Source organism: Gallinula chloropus (genome assembly GCF_964237585.1).
Source record: "Gallinula chloropus genome assembly, chromosome: 1".
In the NCBI taxonomy this organism is placed as follows: domain Eukaryota; kingdom Metazoa; phylum Chordata; class Aves; order Gruiformes; family Rallidae; genus Gallinula; species Gallinula chloropus.
Window position 1 is genome coordinate 160496193 of NC_140085.1, and position 19084 is coordinate 160515276.

The window sequence follows — 19084 nt, forward strand, 5'->3', positions numbered from 1 at the left end:
GGTCCCTTCCAGCCCCTATGATTCCGTGATTCTGTTTTACATGAATGTCTAATGCAAAGAAAAAACAGTAATAGCCAGAGGATGCTGATTACATGACAGGAAAGTTCTTTCATTGCTCCTACCTTTCAAAAATTAAAATCTTTTCTTCACACAATCTCTTTTTTTTTTTTTTTTTTGCTTAGCATATTATTGTTTTTTCCATCTAAAAGTAAGTTATGCAGGGCAAAAATCTTGTCTTGTACAGTCCCAGGGGCATATAGCAAGAATTAGTTGAAAAAGGAGGCTTCATCATTGCCTTGCTACTTGCGAAGTCATTTGCATGAGTGCAAGGGGGACAGAAAATGCTGCTCTCTTGTTATGAGTAATACAGAGAAGTAAATAGGTGCAGCTGCAGCTGTACAATTAATGATAGGGAATTGTGCTTCTGCACAGCCACTACTGTATTTTGTAAGTAGAAGTTGTACATTGTGTTTACCCATCATATTAGCTATGTTACTCTGCTGTTGATTTCACAGAGCAAGGAGTCAAAGAATACCAAGTTGGAAGGCACCTCAAGAATCATCTGGTCCAAACTTTCCTGGCAAAAGGTCCATCTAGACAAGATGCCCAAGTATCCTGTCCAGCTGAATCTTAGAAGTGTCCAGTCTGGGGAATCCACAACTTCCCTGGGGAGATTATTCCAATGGCTGATTGTTCACATTGTGAAAAATTGTCCTCCTCTCCAATTGGAATCTCCCCAGGAGTAACTTGCACCCAACACCCCTCATCTTCCCCATGTAATGTCTTGCAAAAAGGAAGTATTTATCTTCTTTGTACCTACCCTTTAAGTACCGGAATATGGTGATGAGGTCTCCCCTAAGCCTTCTTTCCTCAAATCTGAACAACTCTCTCAACCCTTCCTTATGCAAAAGGCTTCCCTGTCCTTTGATCATCTTTGGATCTTCTCCAGCCTGTCCACATCTTTTTTGTATAGTGGAACCAAAGATGAATACAGCAATCCTGGTGTGGTGTGACAAGTGTTGAGTAGAGTGATGCCTGTGCTGATGATCATCTGCTGGTGATGCCTGTGCTGATGCAGCCTGGCATCCTCTGGCTCACGTTGCTGTTGCAGCACACTGGTCACTCATATTGAGCTGATTGTCCACCAGGACCCTTTCTACAGCTGCTCCCCAGCTGGGTAGACCCCAGCCTGTGCTGCATTGCTGGATTATGCTTTCCCAGGTGCAAGACCTTACATCAGTCTCTGTTGAATTTTGATTTTATATAACTTGCAAGCCATGCAGAATCACCTTTAAGGCATCAGCACAACATGGAATCATAAACTTGAAATAGTTAGAAGTGTAACTATTGAACTAAAGTGCAAATTTTATTCTTGTAGGTAAGCATTATTCATCCAATGAAGTTAGTAGCATGAGGAAAATAAAAATTTTTCAGATAATTGTATAATCTTCTACTTCAGTATTATGTTTAAGCTAATAAGTAGTTTCCTGCTTATGTACTTTACAGGTTATTAAAAATGGACAGTAAAATAAGGTGATAATCTGTTGCTACGCCTTCTATATTTTCACAGTTAAACTGTAATTTATCTATTACTTCCTAGCAGAAATCTTGGAGACCTTGTGACAGTTCTCTGACAGCATCAACTCAATGGTCAATAACAGTCAAAATGAAGTGCAATATTAGGAATTATTAGACTTATTGGGAAAGAACATCTTTGTTCTGTGGTGTATCCATGCACAATGCACCCACATCCTGATTAATGCCTGCAGTTAAAGTCCATAGGATTTAAACAGACACAGAAGACCCACAATAGATTCAGGGAAGATAAGAAATATTAGGAAGTATGGACCAAGGTATGGAAGACTTTCAGTGAGAATAAGCTTTGTAGATAAACTCTCTTTAGTGGAAACAAAATCCCATGTATCACCCGATGAAATAATTGCACAGGAGATTCTAAAAAAACCCGAAAGATTTTTCTTTTACAGAGAGAAGAGTTAAATTGTAATGCTCATCTGTGACAAGAAATTATGGACTCCAAAAGTGTGTCTTATTCCAAAATATAGAGCACTGAACAAATTCAGCTATTGAGCACACTGCCCGGATTCAACATCTTAACCTGTAAATCCTGGACCAGAGAATTGCTAGAATTTGAAAAGCTGGCTCTGTGGAAGTTTTTCATACATTTTTCTCCTTAACATCTGCTACTAGCTACTGTTGAGGAGCTGATAGGATAGCCAGGTGCAATGATGGTATCTCTACTGCTAAGAAAAACATGTGAAGGGACCTTTCTCTGGCCTGGAGGCCAACTGTTGTATCTTGGCTGCAACCAAACCTCACTTGGCTCTGGGTGTCTTCTGGGCTTCATGCCATTTATTTTTGTCCCTAGGATATAGTTTTCATTATGTTGTGGTTTGTTCGTTTGGGGTTTTTTTTCAGTTAAAAGTGCTTGAAACATCATGAGGGTGGCCCACCGGGTTTCTATTTTCATACCATAAATCTGAGAATATCTTTTGCAATCTCTGCGATGTGGCATGAGGGCCAGAGGCTTTGCAAATCCTGTAGAGGTATGGAGCGTGAAGGGAGCCTAGCCTGGTGCCCTCTCGTTCAGAGTACATCTTGGGAATGGTAAACGGCATGTGCTGTCCCCTGAACAGTGCCCAGTCCTGTTCTGGCTGAAGGACCTTACTATTTGTCTATAATAACACGTGAAAACAGGAATTGGGCACATCTTGTCAGTTACTTTCACTATGGGCTGTATTTCTATTCCCTTGTATTTTCAACAGTTATTTTATTCTGTGAAAGAGAGATATCAGTCAACAGTTACAGCTGTGATTTATGCAGAACTAAGGTTCTACCAGAATGAAAAAATGAGAAGTTTAACAGAGCATGCAGGTGAAGCTGTGAACAAAATTAATCATTTGTCTGATCTAGCACAAAAACCCCCTATGTTAGAATGTGGTCAAGACACAGTTATATAAAGGACACAGGATTTTGTAGCATCAATATTTTTATTTGGTTGAGAGCATTAAAACTGAGTTACTGAATGCATCTGCAGGGGCACTGAAGATAGCAATGGCTACATGAAGAAAGGGACCCTCTCCCATCTAAAGCCAGGCTGTATCCTCACCTCATGGAGGGTATTTGCCTTCATAAACAAGATAGGTTGCTTGTGTCAGTGTCTTGTGGCAGTCACAACAGTGTTGTGACTTGAGCATCTGAGGAGTCAGAAGCTTCCCAAGAGTCAGAGACTTTCCACACTTTCATTACAAGAAAGGTGAAATGCAAAAGAAACAGATGCTTCAAACTGCAGAAACAACTCTGGAGTGCACACCAGAATGCTGCCCCTGATTTTGACTTATGCCGTGAAGCAGCAACTGAGAGCAGGGAATATGTTAGGAATCATAACACACAAAAGATGAAGAAAACAGAGTCAACTGGAAAAAAGAAGGAAAATCGGAGAGAGAATGTTTTATTTGCAAGGTAGAAAAATGATGGATGTAGGTACAGAAAAAGAATAATAAATGTGGCAGCTGGAAAAACAAACAAACCAACCCCCTGATGTTAGAAATTAGTCCAGGAGACTATGTGTTTTATTTGGGTTTGAATAGCTTAGTTTTCAAGTGTAAATGTTAGAGTGAAGTGCAGTACACAAAACAGTACCTCTTGCTCAGCAACAATGTGTAGTCTCTGCGGCAGCTCCTTCGAAATCCCTCAGTTCGCCCCACGAAACGACTGTCGCATTGTTCTTAGAGCACATTAGTTGTCTGCAGGCTCCATCTCAGCTATTCTTTGAATTCAGTAAGGCACTGAAGTACTACTCCAGGCCTTTGGCTGGTGATTCAGGACTACAGCAGGTGTAATTAGGCTCAGGCATGCTGGTAGGAAACCCAGGACTGCTCTTACAGTATGCTTACACTATAAATGAAGCTCCTGTTGTTATAAAAGAGTCTGTTTTCAGTTTCCTGCCATTCCCATTGCAGCACAGGACTGTTCTGCAGCAGGGAATCCTTTTAGATAAGGGCAATAAGAATTGACTACTATGGGTCAGCTTGACATGCTTTTGTGGGACCTGGGTAAGGAGTTCAAACAGTAAGATTACAGGTTTTTGAAGCCATGAATACCTAACTTAACTCTTTGATGCTTACAGTGAGGATTTTCTGATACTGAAACAGCACCAAAATAATTCATGTTAACAGTGGGATGATTGATATCACAAAAAACAGAGCTTATATGTGAACTACTGGACTGTACAAGTATACTGTATCAGTGTGCATGGTGCATTGTCTGAGGAACTTGCTTAGCATTGAGCTTTTGTCTGAGGAAAGCCCTAGTGCAATGTATTTGGAGATGTATGTCTAAATTGTAACTGCCCTAATTTAAATAAATAAATTTCTGTTAAAGTTAAATCTGTCTGATATGCATACAGATAAAACTGTGCCCTATATTAAAGTTAAAATCTCCTTACATGTCACCTTAAGAATATAGCTTGCTGAAAATTTAATTTTCCCCGTGAAAATTCAATGGAAGCATTTTGCTATCCTTAGAGCAAAACTTCAATTCCAGATTTTTCAGAAGAGCTGTAATAGTCCACTTACACTCTGCGAATGCAACACCCACTGAACTGATCTTAGGGAGAGAAGAGTATTTGCCGCCTTCAAAACCCAAATGAATTATATAAAAATGCATAGTAACTTTGGTATATTCAGCTACATAATGGCTTTTTATTCATTTAAGCTCCAGTTCACTAGGGTACCGAAGGAGGTACATTACTTTAAATATGCACAAATAGTCCCACTGAAATTAAAGTATGTGCCTGAAGTTAGCTACCTGTTAAAGTTCCCTGGTGAATCAGAATCTTAGTATGTGAGCTGCTTTTGCAGAGACTTGATATTTAATTAACCTCTTTTATGCCACTGTACGGCTTTAGACTAATGCTGAAATGCAGTATTTGAATCCTGCAGTCTGATAAAATAATTTCATTGCCATGTCAGCAAGAACTCTAACACGATCTTTATTCTCAGTACTGGACCAAAACTACTCTATACTCTGCATACTCAGGGATGGACACAGAAGTACTAAGTGAGAAATACTGTATGCAAAGAGGCATATTTTCTGTGTAGTTACAAGCACCAGGATTATTTTACTGCTGTAGATTGCATAGAAAGCAAGTGTTATGCTTGGCTCTCAGATTAATGTTTCACTTAATATTATCAAAGAAAGCAATCTTGCAGCAATAGCACCTACTTCTCCTAATAAGTACATTAGCCACTGCTTTTGAAATAGCCATATTAGAAGGGAATAAACCAGCTGAAATTAAATAAACTTCTAGAACCAGTAGGAAAAAAAGAAGCAGCCAGCAAACTACACAATATAGTCCCTGCTATTCTATCTACTTCAGAGAATCCCTATTAAAAACCGGGGATGTCTCAGTGAGATTTAACCAACAAAACTATTAGCTCAACATTAGCATCAAATATAACTTCGGATCTTATAAAAGAACCCTTTAATACAGAATACAACTCTTACATTTAGCAATTGCAGGAATAGATATCATCTTTCCACCCATTCTTATGCTGTCTATCATGCTAAGATTTAGTCCGAAATGACGATCAGAATCCCCAAATCCTAGACTTCTTTCATTTGTTATCACTCCATCACTCTCATGATTAAGGCAGTTTGCTGAAATAGTAGCTGAAATGTTCTGAATCTCACAATAGCAGGTAAATTGCAACCTTAATGTGCTGGCTGTAGAGGGGTAATGACAGTACAAATTGTGACCATATTTGTAATCTTTCTCTACAGCTGTATCAGGAAATGAGCCAGCTTGAAGCAAAATTCTAGGCAGAGGCTCTTCGATGAAGCATGAAGACAGCTTTAGAGCATAGGTCAGTTTTAGAGATAATACTGGTTTATTAGCTTTTTTTTTTAACTTTTTGTTCCTTTTGGATCTGGGACATATTCAGTCACTGAAGTTGGGACCCTTTAATTAAAAATAAGGACCCGGTGGACACAAAATCACCCCCCAAAGCCTGTGTGCTCAGCGTATAGAGCAGTGAGCCATAAGACTGCTGCTGCAGCTTGCCAGGGCTTCAGTGTTCGCCTTTTGCCTGCCTAGTCTGCTGCGACGCCAGGAGCAGACAGCGTGGGTGGGGTTCATTTACCAAATGCAGACTTCTACATCTGATCTAATCACCCTAGGCCCCTTTCTAGGGTGCAGTTCATCTTATCCTAATTTGTAGGTCTAAAACAAGTCAGATGGATTGTGCTCTAGAGTTGCCTATTTGTCTCCCTGGATTATATACAGAGCCTGCAGCGAGCAGCTCATGCTGTTGGCATGAGGCAAACCCTGTCCTTTGTGTCGGTACAGCAGAGCACAATGCACACAAGGACCGCTCCTCAGTGCAGGGAGGGGAGCCTGCACGGTTGTAGTGCTGCAGGTAACAGGAATAAATACAATTTCTTTTGTGATATCTAGCCATTGCTCTAGGCTGCATGCGGATTTTTTCCCCCTTGCTGATTGGCTCTGTTTGTAAGCATTTTCACATTAGAATAAAATAACAACAACAACAATAACAACAGCACCACCACCACCTTTTTAATATGGCATTTTACATCTATGCTTACCGGCATGTCTTTGTGGGGGATAGAAACGTATAGGTGTTGCATCATTTACTTGTAATCAGTAATGAAAAAGAGCAGGCTTTTAGACGCTAATTCTGAGATAGAAGTGTTTACATAGTATTTCCTGCCAAATGATGTCATATGGGGCTTTGGGCAACCTGATCTAGTGGAGGGTGTCCCTGCCTGTGGCAGGAGTGGGTGGAACCAGGTGATATCTAAGGTCCTTTGAAATCCAAACCATTCTATGATGCTATGACTCTGTTCATTTTGGTACCAACACTAACATTTAATGCCATAAATCTTACCTTATAAAGGATAACTTCAAGTAAAATAAAAATCCTTGAAGTTTTTAATGTGTATAAAGGGCTGTGTATGGCTGCCTGTCACTTTTTAATATGCCATTAGGAAGTTGGTTCATTGATGTGGCAGATTTATGGATCTAGTGTGGAACCACCATCTCTAGTCTCCCACTTCCATTGAAAGAAGTGTATATGTTAGCACAGAACTACCGACGTGAAGTTGTACATTCATCAGAACCATACACAGAGAAGACACCGCTAGTTATAGGAACAAATTACTTTCCGAGACTTACTTTGATAGCTTTTTCAGTGCTGTCTCTAAGAACACAAGTGCAGATAAATCGCCTTCACCGTTTTTGAATGTCCCTTGCTCATCCTGCCCCCTCTGCTGGTTGTTACGCGCAGGACCACATGTTATATGGCCTCGGTTCCCAGGGGGTGTCATATGATGCCTGTGTTTTAAGGATGAGTTCTTTATGGAATGCAGGGGAATTCGGGAGAACCTGGCCTATGGTATTTAAAGAGTATGTTGTTTTTCCTATACTGTGAATTTTCTAGGTAAATTTCTTACTTAAAAGCGTTGTGGGCCTTTTGTAACACAGCTAGTAAACCATAGGTGATGAGTTTAGCAGTCCTCTGAAGACTTGCATTCTCTTTGAAAGACTTCATGTTCTAAAATAAGGGTGTATGATCAGCTGGGTACTCCCCATAGTGCCATCCTCACTGGAAAAGGGAATTATTTTGCAGTATAGGAGTAATTGTACTAGATGTGTGCCATCCATGTGGTCCCTGGGGAACAGAGCTAAAAGCGATGGATTCACTGACTCAATCACTATGTTGCTCCACAGGAGCAGCACAAAGAAGCTTTTTTTTTTTTTTTTGCTTTTTTTCCCCCTTTCTTCTTTTTCTTCAGGAGGGAAACCATGTTTCATATGTGTGTCTCTGTTCTGCTTGGGATAATCCATTTAATCTGAATGATAAAATACACATAGGTATTCTAGGTGAGAAAGTAGCTGTGTGGCTTGTTTTATCAGTACATGTGGAAAATAGAGTAAAGCATCTAGCTTTTTACTTTTTTTTTTTTTATAGCCTTATAGCACTACATAAGGTGAATGATTCTGCTATATTGCCCTTGTAACTATGAGCAAGACTGTTTCACTGACCGGGGTTTAGAGAAAAGAGAGTGGAGGGAATTAGTCCATTCTTTGTGATTGTAACAATGGGCATTTTTATTTTCAAAGGATCTGTGTCTTTGTTGCATTCTCTAGTGGTAACCTTGAGACCTGGTAATTTATTAGCAAAGAGTCCTTTTATAACATAGCCCTGTCTTTGTGAGGCCTCGGTGCTCAGTGGGTTGATCTATTTCTCATGGTTTCCTCAGCTGCAGGTTAATTTAAGTGACACATTAAAACTACAAGTCACTCTGGGATGGAGGCTTCAGTAGCATCATTATTTTTTTTTTAAAAAATCATTTATTTAGAATATATTTTTTCTGTCTTGCATTGCTCACTTGTTTTGTGTTCAATTTTGAAGAAAGAGCCTGGAAGACAGAGATGTCTGTAAGCTCACCAGCTATTCTAAAGGTTATTTGACATGATTTGCAGCAAAGCACTGGGACAAATTTTGTCCTGTTGCGATAAAGAATGGATATCTGCCACAAAATTTGTAGCAAGGTTTATATGTGCACATGAGATACAAACTTGAGTTCTGTGTCAGAAATAGAGAACCCAAGACTTAGATCCATATTTAGAAGATAAAAAAATAGAAGTAACTTTCTTCTCTATCTCCTACCATAGTTACAATGAGGGCTATGTGTCTACGACATCACGAATATTTCTTAAAAATATAATAAGGTAGCATTTTGAATATTTTTAAAAATAAATGAATACTTTTAAATTCTTTGGCAGTTCTTGAAATAACTGCAAACCACACTTGTCTTAATGAGAAATAAATCTACTTGTTCTTGCTTTTTTGTGTTTTATTCCTTCAATTATTCAGAAAATAGCAGTTGGGTGAGAAAGTTACTGCATCTAGATTGCTTTCTTAGGGGGATAACTACAACTATAAGTGAGAAAAGGTGTTTGTACACTCACCCTGCAGACTGAAAAATAAGAAGACCAAATGGTAGGTGGTATTCAGACCAAGATGTGATATGAATCCTTCATAGTGGTAAATAGAAGTTACCTTATGCAGTCTTACAGTTTTAACTATTTTGGGAGTAATAATGGTTTTAGGGAAAAAAAAAACCATCAAACCCCAACAGATGCTTAGTCTTCTCAGTATACTGACAGTGAAAAACTTAAGTTTAAATTGACTTTTTTTTTTTTTTTAAATTGTCTTTTCAGTTTCTGTGTGTGTGAAGGGAGGCAAAAGTTTGGGCATAAGTAATTTCTCACTTGTGAACTCTTCACTTGAATTGTGAACAAAGGAAGGGACTCCTCCTACCCACACAAGACTGAGAATTTTCAAGGCACCCCTCTTCATAAGTACTGAAGTTCCCAGTGCCTCTTGGAGGCCTGTTGGTGACTCTTTTCCAAAACTGAAAGAGCAGGTCGAAACAAACTCCTAGTAAAGAAAACTGAGGGGGTATTTCTTAGATGTTACGTCTTCAGGTAGAATAATTGACTGTTGAAATTAGTGTTTAGTGCCTGAAATGCACAGGTCGTTCTCATTGTCGCATTATTATGAGGGATGCTATCTGCAATTCAAATCCCCTTCCTCCTGAGAGGGAAAGGGAGAGTGAAGGAAATTCCTCCTAATGCGAAGCTTGGATAGCTGCCTTATATGCAGTTAAACAGGTCACTGCCTTCTGCATTTTTATGGTAGCAAATCTTCATAAACCACGCTGTACTTGCTCTGCAGCTCTGAAATATACAGTAAATCCCCTAGAGACTATACTGAATTTCTAGGACAGGTATGTCTGTTGCAAAATGTGATTGGATTTTGAATATTCTCAAAATCTTCTAATGTGCTCTGATTAACACTGAGCCTTCTTGGACTTGTCTGTGTGTTCTAGACATTAAATGAGGCATTGTATTTGCATATACTAGTCCATGCGTTTCCCCGACTTACCACAGCTGGAATCCTCATTATTCAGGTAATTTAGCTTCCTGTCATGTTTGGGAGGGATTCTTGTCATGCAGAATTATTTCAGACACTCTCTTCATATTGGATGTTTGAGCAAAAGATAGGTCTTTTTCCATTAGAATGAACTTTTTTTTTTCCCCACTTCCCCTCCCTTCCCCCCTTTATTTTTTCCCAGCAGAAATGAGTGCAGTGGTATGTCAGAAGGGTTAGGATTTTCACTGAGTACCTGAGAAGCAGCAGCAAGAGGGACAGAAATGAGTTGCCAGGCCTGAGACTACTTTTTGAGCCCAGGTGACTGCATCTGCCATGTCCTGATTTTCTATGAAACTGTGATGTGTGGTGTACATCACCCTCTGGTCTCCTGTTCCCCAGTGTCCATGGAAGAGAAAAAGATGGGTATCTGAGCTAGCAGTGAGTGGCAGCATCTCCCTGATCCAAAGGAGTGGAAAACAAATGCCTCAGAGAATGAAGCACCCATCAGATAACTCTGGAAGCAGCGTGTCACGTTGATCTGTCGCGTTGCCAATAGTATTAGAAAAGCAAAATCCTCAGTGTCTCTTTCCTTCCCAGGAGAACTGAAGTAAATAATGAAAGTAACTTTGTTCTTTTTGGTATTTTAGTGAAAGTCTTATTGCTTCCTGAAAAGAGACCAGCATGATAGCTGGACTTGGACAGTGGGAACTGAAATTTAACCAAGAGCAGAAAAGGAAAAGAACAGACTAAATTTTGCTTGATGTTATCCCCCCAACTGACACATTGTAAGTTCACAATTTAAAAGCACTTCTGAGCAATATATTAAAAAAAGAGTAAAGAAAAAAAAAAGGAGTAAAAAACTTACTTAGATGCTTATATAGAACTATATATATTCTATATATATTTCTGAAACAGTTGATGTTTCATATGAAGCACATTCTGAAAAAGTTTCTCTTTTTCAAAAATATTGTCTTTTTCAAGGCAGAGAACTCATTAATAAGACATCCAAAAACACAAAGAATGATACAAAAATCTTGTAATTATTACATGTATAAGAAATGTCTTATAAATTTAGAAATAGATAGATAGATTTTGAAAACGAAAAATATTATCTTCCCAGGTAGAAATAGACTAGAAGATTTTTTTTATAATTTAAAAAAAATAATACTTCTGCTGTTTGTAATGTGGCATGAGTTAATTCAGCTAGCAGAGTGTCTTTTTCAGGCATAAGTCTGTCAAAGGATGTCTTTCAAATTTCTGTGTGTGGTAAGATGGTATCTACCTGTGAGTGCCGCGGAGAAAAAGCACTCAAGTAACATCTCCGTGAAGGCTTGTCACAATCTTATGCCATGTTGACTCGATTTTATTTTAACACTCTTCATCAGATGAGGTTCTTTATAATGATCCTTGAAGCCTAAGAAAATCATCTTGGTTTTCTCCAAAGTTGACACTGAAAAGTCATTAGGAGGAGCTGACCACCGAAGAAGGTTCTTCAACTGCTCAGGATCTATATCTCTTGATGTGCATGTGACAAGGAACATGCACAAATCTGCCTACGTAGGCAGCAAATTTTTGCCATGCTCTAAAGAAAGTTCTATTAATACAGCACTAATACCTCTTTGACACCATGTTCTTACTGGCCTAGCTAGGTAAAAGAAGCCATGATGACTGTGTGTCACTGCAGTCAGTGACACAATTTGGGTCTCTAAACAGTATGGTCAGAAAACAGTCTATGACCTGAAAACCTATGGGCTTGCAAATATGTAAGCAATTATGACAGAACCAGGAGAGGCCCAGTAAGAAAGTTCAAAAATGGTATAGATAGGGAAATCAGTGCTTGAAACCTCTCCTTGGACTTCTCCTCGGAGTGTGGACATAACTATAGGGGCTACACAGTAACCAGACTAGACTGCAACTTGAAGTTACCGATGTCCACCGTTTCTGGAAGCTGGATATATTCATGAGGTTTAAAGATGGAATTTTATTTATATTTTGAAAGAAGTATATAAGCATTGAAGTAAAGGTCCAATAGTTTGTACTTTCACTATGATGCTTATAGTGCTTACACACACACTCTCTCTCTCAAAACTTGCAAGCTCATTGTCTTTACGCTGTTTGAACCCCGATTTTTAACTTTAGAACAAATGGAAAATGTGGTCTGTTTTTCAAACAATGGACATATATATTTTTATAGTACATGTATGCCATCACTACTTTTTATTGATGGGTATTTAAATAAATTGTGATTTCATTTCAGAAGTAGGTCTGAATGGTAGAGACAATCTAACAATCTCTTTTTCTTTTTTTTTTCGTTTAAATTTTGATTAAAGAAGACCTGCAGTATTTTCTTCTTACAGTAGATGGCAGATGTAGACTACATATTCCTTTGCAATTTAATTTTGTCAATATCTAAATAGGATGGTTGTTCTATTTTCTAAAAATCTGTATTAGTGTTTAGGTGCAGCTGCACATTAAAAATGCTATTTATTCCTAAAAACTTCTGCTTTAAGTGCCACTAAACTGTTACAATGTTGAAAAATAATAACAATAAATAAATCACAGGTCAGAAACAGAATGTATTGGAATTAAATGATTTCTGCTGCATTAACCTTGAAGTCAAATTTGTTTGCTTCTTATGTTTTCATTTTTGTGGAGTTAAGTAAGAGCAAAAATGTTTCTGTAAAGTAACATTTGCTTTCATAAATAACAAACACCACACTAGATCTAGCATGCAATGTGTGGTCTGAACCTGGTTTAATTTCTTCTTGCAGCTTTTTGCAACAATACAGAACCTCTATTGATTAAAATAGTGTTGCAGTTGCAGAATTTTAAAGAGCAAATTAAAGTATTATATGTGTCTTTTCAGTGGGAACTAACAGAGACATAGCAGACACTATACGCGTCTTGTTGAGCTGTAGAGGACCTCATAGAGGTACTTAATTTTTATGTACCATGAAAGATCAAGAAAAAGTGAATCAGTCTGAAAAACAGCAAGGGTTATTGCTAGTATGAGTTACAGGAGAGAGGAATGGACATTAGATTTTCAAAATCTGCAAAAGAGCATTTTTATAGTACAGATGCTAACGCTTGCTTGCTGCTTCAGCTTTTGGTTAATTCCAGCTTCATCAGAGCCTTGTGGTGTGGGTTGCTCTGTTATTTTTTTATATGTGCTCTTATACTGTGCTTATCATCATAATACCTGAGTGCCTTATGGTAGTGCACTGAATAATTAACATCCACTGCATATTTGTACTGTCAGCTTCTCCCAAGGAGACAAGTGTGTGTGAGAGAGTTTCTTTTGGCAATTAAAGCAATGCACAGACGCACAGTGATATGTGCTAGAGAGGGCACACTCCAAGAAATATGCCTTGTAATTAGAGCAATCTGATGACGCTTTAATTCCTGTGGTAGAGCTTCTAGTTTTCGTTAGCTCTGTTTTCTGTACGTTTGGGTCTTTTGCAAGAGGGTGAAGCAGCATTGTCTCATGAGAGCATATTTATAGAAATTTTAAGTCGTGTATGTGAATACAGAAATGGTGGATGCTTATTTAACAGGCTTGCAGTGAAATCAGTAGAATTACAATGAGAATTGGAAGGAACTTGTATTCTGTTCTCTATACAATTTATATTTCATTAATTGCTGCAGTCTCGCTGTGCCAATATTCTTCAAAGAATTACTTAAAATTCTACTGCAGGAAGCAAGTGTGTTATCTTGAAAATGCATCCAGTTTTCTTTTTCTGTTTCCTTTCATCATTCCTTCTGTCCTTGCTCATCAGATGGTTGTACTGTCACATTAGACAAGGGTGATACACATTTATATGATTGCTGTTGCTGGGAATCAAGGATATATACTGGAATATGTATGCATGATAAATTCTTCTTGTTTAGGTAATAGCCAAACCCCTTTATGTAACAGTTACTATTGTGAATGAAGAGGATGAGAATTCTTCTCTTGCAACTGAGAACAAAATCTGCTAAAGTAATGATGCTGGATCCTATCCAATCCTGTTTTATATTTTACTCTAATTACATTAAAAACTAAATAAAAAAAGAGCCAAATATCACTCCCTTTATAGATTTCACTCTTCACCATACCTTTTTCTTATCCAAATTACAAGAGATTCCATTTGATCTAATTCTTGATAATAGTATTAGTTGAATGTATTTGTTCATCAGTTACCAATGTTTTGCAATTGCAAGTAGAGATTATTTGTATGCCTTATTCCCATTAGAGGGCCATTCAGAGTCTGGAATTTCAATCTAATTATGTTCTTTCAGCTAATGAAAAAAGAAGCAAATCTCTTGTTTGTCCCTTATAAGAAAAATAGAATAACTGAATCAATTTTTTTGTTATCTGTTTTTCTTACAGCTGATTATTTGTCTTACCACTGAATCTAAGAATTGCACTTCCAGTATTATTGTCATGTATGGTACAGTAAAGACAAAACAAAGATAATTCTCAGAGCCTACAATCAGTATACAAAATAAGAAACAAGAAGTGAATTTGTATGAAGAAAAATAAGGGTTATATTTTGAATGTCAAATTGTATTTGTACCCTGTAAAGGCTGAATTAGGGATTTATAGTTTCTAAAGTACATTTTAAATTTTACTACAAAAGGCACCACAATCTTGGCTTTTCATCCATACACAGAATGAGGAAAAAAGACCGTAACCCAACAAATAAACCACAGTGGAAATGCTGTCTGTAATAATGCTAAACCTTCCTTCATGAGCCACTTAGGCTGAGAGGTTGCCTCTCACCTCTGTTCCTTGGCATCTCTGCTAGCTATTTACTGGGGTGCTGGGTTCTTCACAGGGTAACTATTTACATGAACAATAGTGGAATACCTGGATCTTTTCCTGCAAACCATAAAATGGCCTTGAGAAGAAAATAAAATAATAAATGTATCTAGATTTGCATCTCAGCATCTTTTATGAGGCTTGTAAATAGCTGGCCTTGGATTTGTCTTATGAAAGACATTTCCTGGCATTTCCTTTTGAATTAGGGATTATAGCTTTCATTAATTCAGTCAGAATCCTGTCTCTTACTAAGATAACAGAATGTAGGCTTCAGCCATTAGCACTTTTCAGTAATGATGAATCAAAATATGGGAGGTGGGAGAAAGACATTTAAAAAAGTGTTGTGTTATCATAGTTACTTCCCAGACAGGGAAAATGTCTGACAGTCAACTGAATCAATTGCAATTACATTAATGCTTACCCCCAAAGAGAAAGAACTTGATCTAGTCCTTGAACTGCATTTTTAAATTATTTAAATAGATATTAATATTGTCTGCATTATTTAAATCTGCATTCTGCTTCTTTTGTTTTCGATTGCTGTGCAATGTTTTCTCATTTATTTGCCTGACTCCATTTAGACCGTATGTTTAACTGTGTCTCCATTTGTATTCATATATTAAACTGTTACTGCCAGCACTAATTTGAGATTGCAAAAATAAATTGGAATTATGCAATTTATTTCAAATTAAACACTGAGATTCCTGTAGATCTACTCCATCTGCTTTGACTATGCACAGTCATGTTAATTTAATTCTACTCACTGTATTTAAATTCTCAAATGTATTTCGTCCATGGTCATCCTTCAAGCAAGAAGATAATTATCTGCTGAAGCTGAAAACATCTTGCACTATTATTCTGAATTAGGTCTTAGAAAGTACTTCAGATTTTTACATATGGGGTTTATGTTTTGTTTCACTTCTTTTTTTAGAAGTCTTATTATGCATTGGTGTTCTGCTGGGCAGGACAAATACACTGAGTGGATGTCTGCTTAGTATAGTCAGACTGTGTGTGTGTCTAAACTGTGTATAGAGAACACACTCTTTGACAGATTAAAGATCTGGGTTAGCTTAAATTCATAGAATCATAGAATCATAGAATTGTAGGGGTTGGAAGGGACCTCAAGAGATCATGGGGTCCAACCCCCCTGCCAAAGCAGCTCCCTAGGACATATCACTCAGATAGGTGTCCAGACAGGTCTTGAATATCTCCAGAGAAGGAGACTCCACAACCCTCCTGGGCAGCCTGTGCCAGGGCTCTGTCATCCTCACTGTGAAAAAGTTCTTCTGCATGTTGGTGCGGAACTTCCTGTGCTCCAACTTGCAGCCATTGCCCCTTGTCCTGTCCCCACAGACCACTGAAAAGGGGCTGGCTGATTCCCCCTGCATCTCCTGCTTAAGATGATTATAGACTATAATTAGGTCCCCCCTTAGTATTCTCTTCTCAAGGCTGAAGAGTCCCAATTTACTCAGCCTGTCCTCATAGGGGAGATGTTCCAGGCCCCTAATCATCTTCGTGGCCCTTCTTTGGACTCTTCAGGAGATCCCTGTCCTTTTTAAACCAAGGAGCCCAGAACTGGACACAATACTCCAGGTGGGGCCTGACCAGGGCAAATTGCCCAACTCCTTCCTTTCTCTGCAGTTCACAGTGGACTGTAGGCTTGCTCTTACATATTGTGGATGAGAAATTAATTCAATAGTAGATACAACCTGAAAGTCACATATAATCCAAGTTCCAGGAACTCACCATGAGCCCGAATAACACATTTTCAGACACACATTATTTTTTAATTTTTAAAGAATATGCTCTTCCAAAAGTTGTTTGTAACAGCCAAAGATAGTCATGCTAACAAGAAGGGAAAATGGAAGGTAACTTTTTTCATTGGTCTGTGAACAATACAACCATTTCACCTATTGAGTGTGTGTGTGTTTGTGTGTAGGAGGTGGGAAGAGGTGGGATTGAACAGGAAAGTCTTTCAGAACCACCCAAAGAAAAACGCTATTCTAAAAATTGAGTAGCAGATGCAGAGACTGGTAAGTTTCTTACATTCTTCAGGCAGTTGTAGAAAAATTAAGGTACTGCAAGGATGAGATGGAGTATGTTTTTCCCTGTCCTGATGAAAGCAATTTCTGTAACAGAAATAAAATGTGGGCCATGGACTACTGAGAGAGAATGAAGAAGGGCTGTGTGATCTTGCAGTCAGACCATGTGGATAGCATTTTTTTCTGCTGGAAAAGGTGAGACAAGTCTCCAGCCCTGGTACTGCTCTGGGACCATTCTGTGTGTTTTGAATTGCTTAACGGATACAGTGTTGTAATAGAAACAGGAGTGCAGAATCTGGTCTAGAAAGAAGATATGTCCCTTTTGTCACCAGTTGCTAGTGGCTGGCCTGGGTGTCTAACACTCTCTTCAGAAATCAGACCTTAATTATCAAAATGACTCTTAAGATTCATATTAGAAGGATTTTTTTTTAAAACCCACATATTTGGTTTTACTTGTCTGTATGCAAATTTGTTATTCTAAATATATTTTTGTTTAAAGGCATATTAAAGCTTTGATTCTACAAACAGATTTGGCCTAACTGAATTTATAAGCTATCTTTTGGGTGTCAGAGGTGCATGGTCTCTCTATAGTCAACAGAGAGAGAGTTCCAGAGGACAAATCAGGCCAATAAAATCTGTACTGGCCTAGGGAAATTCCTCCTAGCTGATAACAGAATAGACATGGAACAATTACCTAGCAATCTGAGCCAAGCTTAGAAATACGTTTGTTATTTTTTAAATCATGGCTATTGTTAAACACTATTCAGCTCTAGCTTCAGGTGTTCAGTTCACTACTAAATAGATGAGAAAAGTCTGAGAAGAAAAAGAAAGGAAGCCAATTATTTTACATAGTGCTCTTAGCTGATGCATTCCTACCAAGCTCATCATTACTATGAGAAACAGCAGTTTCTAGGTTTTTGGCAGGTATACAAAGCCAGAATTTCAATGTATTTCTTCTAAACTCTGGGCTTTATTCAAGAAGTGAGGAACACACTGAAATCCCAATACTGGACAGAAGCTGCCTTCACTTTCTTTTGGCACAAGATGTAATTGTTTGCAAAATACAGGTCAGAAGAGCTACATATACATGCCTGCAGAATATTCTTCAGTTTGGAATCTGTTATGGTGCTCTGTAAGGGCTTTGTATGACAGTTTATTTCCCTCAATGGCCATATAAATTATGATAATAATGGTAAGGGGGCCCTTAAATTCTTGATATTTACATCCATTAAATTTTAAGCAGCTGCTGCAGACTTTAGGGCATACAAATCTTTATAGGCATCAAGTCCAACTATTTGGAGTCTAAAACGAGTTTTATTTCAACTCTTAGGAAACATATTAATAGAATTTCTTTAAGCATGGCATCTAGAGATAGCATTTTAGTTACTAATGCTATTAGCTGTTAATGTTATTAATTATCATTGCTATAATTACACATTACAAGAATGGGTTTTAATATTTCGCTGAGTTCTTGTATGTATAGGGATTCCACTGGCATCAATTATTGCCTGTTATTATTGTCATCAATGATTATGATCAATGATATGTTTAAAAGCATTGCAAGAAACATTTGGAGTTCCCAGCTGAGCTCACAGTCTCATTTTGCCATGATCTGCAAAAACACACAGCAACAGACTATGCTTCTCTCTCAGTATAAACAGATGTGAAACATATAAATCTGCAGGCTTGATCTGTCTAGGAGAGGAAATCTGTTAGGTAGTAGAAAAATAATTCTCTATTTTCATTGGCTAAGGCCATGATTTAAAAAAATGCAAGTCAGTACCGCTTTAGTAGATTTTTATTTCTGTCTTTATGGCATTGTTCCAGAAAATATGGCATAATTATTAACTTGTTTTCTATCCACAAAATCACTAGGTTGGAAAAAACCTTTAAGATCATTGAGTCCAACTGTACCTGTCCTGTACTAAACTATATTCCTGAGCACCTCATCTACCCGTCTTTTAAATACACCCAGGGATGGTGATTCAACCACCTCCCTGGGCAGCTTGTTCCAATGCCCTATAACCCTTTCAGTGAAGAAATTTTCCTTAATATCTAATCTTAACCTGCCTTGAAACAACTTGAGTTCACTCCCACTCATTCTATCACCTGTCACTTCGGTGGAGTCCAATACCCATCTCTCAACAATCTCCCTTCAGGTAATTATAGATGGCCTGACCTCAGCCTCCTCTTCTCCAGGTGAAACAACCCCAGTTCCCTCAGCTGCTTCTCATAAGGTTTGCTCTCCACCTCCTTCAACAGCA